Genomic DNA, 8569 nt, shown 5'->3' with positions numbered 1-8569 from the left:
ATGCTTTCCAGCCTTGAGTGATGACCAGATTTCGGCACTGGTTAACTGCATTGGAGACCACGTCAGTTCCGAGGTACGGTTCATAATCAGTCGACTTTTGTTTTTTTTTGTACCAGCGCATTCAAAACTGACTGAGGACGCAGAATGCAGGGTATAACTGCATTCCTTCAAATGTGTCTAAGATTTCTAAATCATTATTTTTTATGCAGATTAAAGCAGAGGTGAAGGATTTTATCAACGAGCACGGTGACAACATTGTTGAAGTTATTAAGAATCTGTGCGAGGACAACGTCGACTTGGTAAGTAAACTGTTTTGTTTCTTAGGAGTATGGCTCCCTTGGTTGGGGAACTCTTCTCAACTCGGAGGTCTCACGAAACACAGTGCATGTTGCTTTTGATGTGAGTACGGGAGTCTGTACAAAAATTACGTTTACACAGGTAGTTAGGAAATATATCCGAAATACCATGACTTAGCACGAAAGGAGTCTCTAGTGACAGAATGAGTTTACGGCATCGAGCAGAGGAAATGTTTGTCGATGGGTTCCGCTTATGTTTTTGAAGGTCTTGAGCCGCAAGCGCTAGGCTGAAATGTGCCTGTAGGTGTACAGAAGCGCAGCTTTTAACATGGATGGTCGGCACTGGACTTTCAGAGACCGACGACAAGGCCTTGATTCTCTAAGATGAGTTGAGGGGACATAATGAAGTAACGATTAGGAAAAAGCTGCGGTGAATATTTCTTTCGCCGCTTGGCGCCCGGAATCTTCTGTGAACCACACCGGCGGCGCCAGATTTTGGGCAGCGAGCAAGAGCCGTAACAATTTTAACGTTTTAGAACTAAAACCATTCTATAAGTGCTCTGGTGATGATATTTTCTTTCTTTTTTACAGGATGAGACGGTCAATAGACTTGCCAGTGTAAGTACATTTTCACCTAAGCTTTTGTCTTTTGCGCGCGTTCACAGTGCTGCGTTTAAGCAGTAGCTGCATTTGCTTGCGGTCTACCTTCCGTTCCGCGCGTCAAAAATAACTTTACATACAATTGCGCCATGTACAAGCCTCTTCTATGGCAGATATAGATCGACAAAAATGTGAAAATGGTGGGAGGGGGGGGGGGAGGAGGACATTGCTAACCCACACTTTGCAGCTTACACAACACGACCACGTAAACACAGGTTTGGAAATTCTTCTAACAGATCCCGTTAGTCGAATCTTCCTTGCTAAGTATACCGGACTTAATCTGAGAAAGCGGACCGTGCGCTCCACAAGAGAGAGAGAGAGAGAGAGAGAGAAAGAGAGAGAAGGCAGAGAGTTTAACCAGGAAAGCAAAAAAGAAAAAATGAGTGGTTCCTTCAGGGAAGCTCTTGCAATTTTCGTGTCAGATCTCATATCGTTCGATGTTTTTAAAGCTGCAGCAATGTTGGCATGCTTTCGGGAAACATGCGTTAAAATATGCGGGAGTGCACCGAGGCATGAAATCGTCGTATGGTATAATTAGGCATGAACAGCCGTTTTATTCATGAATTTATTTGTGCTACTTTTCTGCTTCATCGAAAGCAAATAATTGCGCCAAGTAGTCATTTATTCTTAGTGAGAAATGAGTGCAATGAAAACAGCAACGCAAAGTAATAGAAAATATGATGAAACGCGTATCCCCTCGGAAGCTTAATGGGTTTGCTTAAAGCGCAAAACGCACTTGCTCGGCGGCAGATTTTTGCTGCGCGAAAGTACTGAACAGCGGGTTTATTATTTCGTCAAGGATGGGCTCCAAAGCCTCAAAAACAAGAAATTTTGCTCACGATATAACAATGATTACAGTAGAGCGTAGCACCGGTTAAGTGATACCGGCATCAATAACTCTTTGTTCATGTCGCTGTACAGATGCAAAAAAAAAAACATAAAAAAAGAGAACCGATTTCACAAGTTCTTATTCGGTGCACGCTGAAAACTTCGTTATACCTTGCACTTTATATCATTTTCGTTTTGGTTTCTCTTTCCGTTTACAACATTACTCTATATACAAATTAGCATTCCTACTGCCGACGTGAAGACATCGACGTTGCGCTGTGTTAGTCGGCTCGAAAACATTCCTGTCTTATTCAACACCTGCTAGGTGCCTGCCGCGAGGACAAAGAATAAAACGGCTCTGTAGTTTTAGGTTTGGTTTGGTTTGGTTTTGGGGTTTAATGTCCCAAAACGACTCTGGCTATGAAAGACGCCGTGTAGAAGGACTCCGGAGATTTCGACTATCTGGGGTCCCAAACGTGCACCGACATCGCACAGCACACGGGCGCCTAGCTTTTCACCTCCATTTAAAAGCGGCCGCGGAAGCTGGCCTTGACGGCCGGATGCTCATGTCTATAGAAAGATATAAGAAAAGAACAACCGCACACAAGAAAAAGCGGTTGGTTAGTTCGCCGGCGTAGTACACGGCGTGAATTCTCACAATGGTACCCATATAGTAGGACTATTATAGAATGTAAACAAATACGAACACAAAATATGTACAACTGTTCAGCTTCTGCGCAACAGTAGTTGTCAGCATTGTGGGTGTTGGCTGATAGACTTGCAAAGCGCGTGTGACGGTGATCAGGCGGATATGAACGAAGGCGTAATGGCCTCTACAGGATAGGCGAAAAAAAGGCATTATTTATGCCTTGAAAGCTACAACCTCTCCATGCTTTGGCGAAGAAAGCGGCGTGTCATGGATTCGTATACATCTCACAGAGCACCAAACGTTGCGTACGGTCCTTATCCTGGTCAAAACAAACACTCACTTCATGCATCAAATAACGCTATCCTGATAGGTTTCAAGAAAAAAAAAAAGAGCATGCTTGGGAAAGGCACTCTACAGACAAAATGTCGCTCATACCTCTTTCGCGTGTTACAGCTCCATTAAAAGCATTGCGGCCATCGAGAAAGTTCTACTGCAAGGCGTTCTAAGGCACTGTTCCAGTTTTTCGGGCCGGAAGCAGCGTGGCTGAGGCGTCTTCGCGACGCCGTGAACAGTCGCGTATTTTCGAAACGGTGCACCAGAGGCACCGCCAAAGAAGCCTTACTGCAATGATTCTGGGAAGCGGGTCCTCCCGGGCCAAATGAAGCGCAGCTTATGTCGCATCTTGAAAATGCTGGTCAGCTGAAAAAGAACAAGGAGAATAGAACTCCGCATTTCAGGCGAATTCGAAGTGCTATCAATGTCGGCGTAAGGGGGCAAAAAAAAAGAAAGAAAACAAAACGCTTCAAACCTAGCTCCGTCGAGCAAGGTCCGGCGGCCAAGTGGAAGCGCAAAAAAAAGAAAAAAAAAAAGAAAGGCGCTGTTGATCACGGTCCTTCACGTAGATTACTATTTCCGAAACCTGGATGAGGTATGAGCAACGGCATTGTGCAGTCACGAGAAATTGCTGCCACTTGGCTTCATTAAAGTGCACTGGCATCGCACAAGTCGACGCGAGCGCCTTCCGTTGATTCTTTTAAATCAGAACACCACAGCATGGACCGAATTAGCGGACCTCTCCCATAATGAATGGTAAAAGCGGGCGGCGTATGCACACGTGACGATGGATGTAGTATAAATGAAATGTCGCACATTATTAGACTTCATGTTTTAAAGACTCGTAAAAACTTGGAGCCTATCCGCCGAAATGCGTTTGTAAAACTCATACATCCATTTGATTTCTACTTTCAGGCTGATCAAGCGGAGGCTATCAATAAGGCCTACGCGGAGTGCAAGCAAAGTTAAATTGGTTGTCAATGACAGGCGACGGGCATAACGCTCCATCCTGGTCCAGCAATTACTTTCGCGAACATGATGGAATAAAAGCATCAGTTACAGCGGTCTGAGATTTCCTTCAGAAATACCTGTGACCAGTGCCAAAGCTGTGTAGGGCTGGCTGCCGTACACAGGAACGCAGATTAGAACAAGTTTAGGTTAAAGACTGACCTTACCGCCCAGTGATGCCACCTGCTGTTTGTGCAGCAGCCCAAGAGCATCACGAGAAGTGAGTGTTGAAGCCGAGGGACAGTTCATTTGTGCATAAACCGTTAGTCTAAATAGCAGGCTGAATACGAAATTCGCAACAACGATACCTACTTAAGCAAGGCTGTTCCTCAATTGGTGTTCCTCAATTGTCCCGTCTACAAAAATAAAAAAATCCTTTTTTGTCGACAGGGTCCTGATGTGAAAACCACAATGCTTCGTGCGAGATTAAACACTCCGTATACAGTGAAACTTCGTTTGAACGAACTTCAAGGGACCCTAGGAAAAAGCTTGCTAAAGTGAAACTTCACTCAACTCAAATAATTTTGTGACAGCTTGTTGCTATTAGATAAAAGTGATGGGAGCTCCAATTGCATATCTACCCAACTATTTGTAACCCTGCTCGTGGTCTGCTAACTAGCACCTTGGAAAGGAATGCTGTACTCTTCTGCTGCACATTTACGCTCAAGACAGCTGTGAACTCAGTTATTGTGTCTAAGCATTCGTACGATTTCGGAGCGCGTCCGAAAGCCTAGTAGGGCTGAAGCTGTGGCTTTAAAAGCAGCCAGTAATGCCTTCGGCTGACTACGAACTTGCTTAGGTAGCCAATCCAGTTCAAAGCTAAATGGCCACTTTTTGCAACGCGGTAATGTAGCGTGGTCAGCGAGGCACTCAACGTAAATAAGCGCGGTAAAAAGGGCGGGTTGTACTTGTTGAAGTGCTCAGTATGATGTAGGAGACATGGAATGACGCCTTGGAAGCTGTTCGTACATTTTAAATGTGCACTGCACTGGATTTCGTTAAACTGAAGGGTATTTGCATTGGGTTTAAAGGCGCTACGGTGGGGGGTTTAAAAAAAGTTCGTACAACTGAATACTTCGTTTAAACGAAGTTCGTTCAAGTGGTATGTTACTGTATTCAAATAGGTCGAACGAATTTTGGGAAGATCGAACTGAAGCTAAAAATGGCAAGGGGGTTAAAATTTGTTTATTTTATAAATACGTACAATAAATGTGCGCCAGTGTAGTTTGAAACCTAAGAGTGTGCACGCCAGACGTCAAACAAGCGAAAGGCTGCAGTACCTCGCTGGTAGCAGGCACGCTAGAAGGGTATCTCGTGGAAACGTTGCGGTGCGTAGAAGAAAAGAAAACATAAAAAAATGATTACAATGAAAACACAATAACATCCCCCCCCCCCCCCCCCTCCTAGGAAAAAAAGAACCTTCGCTATCGCATCGAGTATGAGAAAAGGAAAAAGCGTCTCCCAAGTTTTTCATCTCATGAGAGAATAGTCCTATGGCCAGCACTCATTACATACCTCTTAAAATGACATTGTACGCTATCAACTGTCTTCATGAACTCTTTGAAGCGTAGCAAAAAGGAAAACCTCACAACTGTAACGTGATAGCGTTGAGCATAAAATACTGTTTTCTCGGCATGCCACCGTTGTGGGCGTTCTGAGCGGAAAATGACAGGTATGACAGATGGCAATTCGCACACTATGGCCGAGCACTGAATACCTCGATAGTTTGGGTGAAGTAATGAGAGCGCATGACACCACAATGCTTGAAGGGGCTGTCAACTCAGGTTGCTCATCTGTGGCGGGAGAGGAATCAACCTCGCATACATTGTTCTTAAATGATGATTCACGCTCGCTGCTCATTGGTGTTGCAGGTGCTCACGATGATAGCGGAGCATACACCAATGTCTAGTGGCCCCTAAGGACACGTCTGTCTGTGATGTCGTAGGTTACGGCTGTATGCTAACTGCTTGTGCGAGATATTAGAGCCATGCATTTCAAGAATAGGTAGTTATGATTAGACGAGATTACGTTTTGGCGAGCTAGGGACCGGAAGTAGAGCCGGAAACATGATCTACCAACGTTATCCTGTCTCACCCTGAGAGGCGGAGCTGGCGTGTCGACCATAAGTTTTTTTCATAATCGTTAACGTATAAATGCATATCTTTTAGTGCCCCGCGCCATCCCATCAAATTTTCAGTGTGTAGATAGCCCTCATTGGAATGCCGGGAAGTTATTTCCTAACGTACAGCAAAGGTTCCAAGCAATGTAGGTCAACGAACGTGATATCGGCAATCATTTCGGTGGCAGTATTTTATAACATATTTGTGACTGAAATGAGAACAATGGTGTAAAAAGTACGAGCCAGTACAGTGAGAAACAGTTGATCTGTCTTCTTCATGCGCAGCGTTGCCTAAAGATCCTTGTGAACAGCTCACAGAGAATGTATTCTGGGAATGTCCACAGAAGAATGTCCACGTATGATTTTAGACAACTTGGGAAAGGACTAAATTTCACTTCTGAACTACCGGGTAACGGCCTGTTTTAGTTTCTTGACTTGCAGTTAAAGTTTTTGGATGGGCCGGCGTATTGCCGTTCCCCGAAAACTGCAGCAACGGAAGTGCCGGATGCGTCACTCAAAAATAAAACACATTACGTTTTGTCCGAGTGAAGCGCAGTACGGAAAATGAAATGAAATATTAATAAAATAAATTTGTGGATTTAAATTACTTTATGTGAAGAGTGTAATACATCGCTGGCGTTCGTCGCGCCATCTTTGCGACATTGAGTAAGTTAACTTGAAAAATCGCCGCGGCGTAAATCTGTTAAAAGGAGTTTAAAGGATGCTAAAAGGAGATTGTTACTGAAAGCTGACTATGAACGCAACCTAAAGGTGACATACTCACTGAAGACAGGAATAGATTACGGTGAAGGCAATTGTATAGTGTAACCGTTGTCATACCGTCACATTCTGGTGGCGTTTGCTGCTGGTATTAGTGTTGTTAAGAACAAAACAAAAACATGGTGTTATGCAGCCTAAAGAGGAACATTCCCCAGGAATATGGTCGTAGATTAATTGAATGTTGCGAAATAAAAAATAAAAAAATTGTACCTACAGGAATCGAATACATGTCTTACAATCAGGCACGTGATGTGAACGTTGTGAATCCGTTGTGCCACAAAAGTGTTTGTTTCTTTATTGCATGAATTGGTACAAATACGTGAGATGGGTAGTGATGTCTTTAAATGCGCTCTTATTTGCTTTGATTCAACGTACTAATGATGGCCCCCTTCGTGGGTCACTGCCTTGAGGCGGACGGCCTTGCGAAATTCGATGAAGTCGATAGACAGGTCGCGGCAGAGAGTTCTGACAAAACGTGATTCACTGGAGAAGGTACTGGCAACCCACTCCAGTATTTCCGGCGAAGAAAATCCTATGACTACTCACAATAGCATTAATGATATGGCGCCGGAAGATGAGCCCCCCAGGTTGGAAGGCGTCCCACATGTTACTGAGGATGAACAAAGGGCGATTCCTAGTAGCTCCAGGACGAATGAAGCGGCTGGGCTAAAGCCGAAGGGACGCTCAGTTGTGGATGTGTCGGGAAGCGACCGAAAAGTCCGGTGTTGCAAGGAGATATAGCACCTAGCAACTTGTAATGTAGATCTATGACGCAAGGTAAACTGGATGTCGTCAAGCGAGTTATGGACAGATTGACCATTGATATCTTGGGTATCAGTGAGCTCAAGTGGACCGGAATGGGAGAATTTAATTCCGGCGACCATTATGTATTATATTGTGGGCACGGGTTAAAGAGAAGGAATGGGGTCGCTCTCATAGTAAACAGAAGAATGGGCAAAGGGTGCTAGGGCACCACCCCAAAAACGACCGAATGATTTCACTTCGGATCCAAGGTCACCCTTTCAACATAAGAGTTATCCATGTCTATGCACCAACCACTATACTGCTGAAGAAGCTGATGTTGAGAGATTTTATGCTGACCTGCAATGCCTTTTAGACCGAACTCCATCATCAGACGTCCTTTTTCTCATAGGAGACTGGATTGTTAAGTTGGGGAGTGAAGAAATATCCGAAATTACAGGCAAGTTCGGTCTTGGTGAGCCAAATGAAGCTGGGCAGAGGCTAGTAGAGTTTTGTCAAGAAAACAACCTGACCATTGCGAATACTCATTTTCAACAGCCCAAGAGGCGCCTCTGCACATGGACTTCACCGGACGGTCTGTACAGGAATCAGATCGATTATATTCTTTGCCGGCCGAGATGGAGAAGTGCTATACAAGCAATAAAAACAAGGCCTGGGGCCGATTGTGGCACCGATCATCAGCTTCTTGTTGCCAAATTTAAGCTTCGATTAAGGAAAACGTAGAGCAATAGAAGGCCTTCCAGCTATGATCTGGACCAAACTCCATCAGAATATGCTGTGGAAGTGAGGAATCGATTTCAAGAAATATATCTAGAAGACAGAGAGTCTGAAGAGATGTGGACTGATGTTCGTGATATAATACAAGAAGTTGCTACTAAGGTAGTTCCAAAGCAAAAGAAATGTAAGAAAGCAAACTGGTTATTTTTAGACGCTTTGGAAATAGCTGAGGAAAGGAGGATGGCAATATTTATGGGGGAAAGAGAAAGATACAAGGCTCTCAATGCGGATTTTCAGAAAATATCCAGGAGAGATAAGAATGCCTTCCTGAACATAAAGTACCAAGCAGTTGAGGACGACAGCCAATTAAGGAACACAAGAGCTCTGTATAAGACAATAAAAGATATCAAGGGAAGC

The 8569-nt window shown here is 44.2% G+C and overlaps 1 long non-coding RNA gene across 1 annotated transcript; it reads left to right on the top strand.

The window, feature by feature from the left end:
• Positions 1-207: 207 nt before the first annotated feature.
• LOC146200290 (uncharacterized) lies at positions 208-3801 on the top strand. Its single transcript, XR_014704813.1, has 3 exons — positions 208-299; positions 888-914; positions 3682-3801. It is a non-coding gene; the product is annotated as an uncharacterized LOC146200290 (long non-coding RNA).
• The last annotated feature ends 4768 nt before the right edge of the window (positions 3802-8569 follow it).

The sequence above is a fragment of the Amblyomma maculatum genome, chromosome 2, assembly GCF_055883805.1.
Source record: "Amblyomma maculatum isolate TAMU_Amacu chromosome 2, ASM5588380v1, whole genome shotgun sequence".
Taxonomy (NCBI): domain Eukaryota; kingdom Metazoa; phylum Arthropoda; class Arachnida; order Ixodida; family Ixodidae; genus Amblyomma; species Amblyomma maculatum.
The sequence above is the reverse complement of the archived record's forward strand: the minus strand, read 5'-3'. Positions and strand labels throughout refer to the sequence as shown.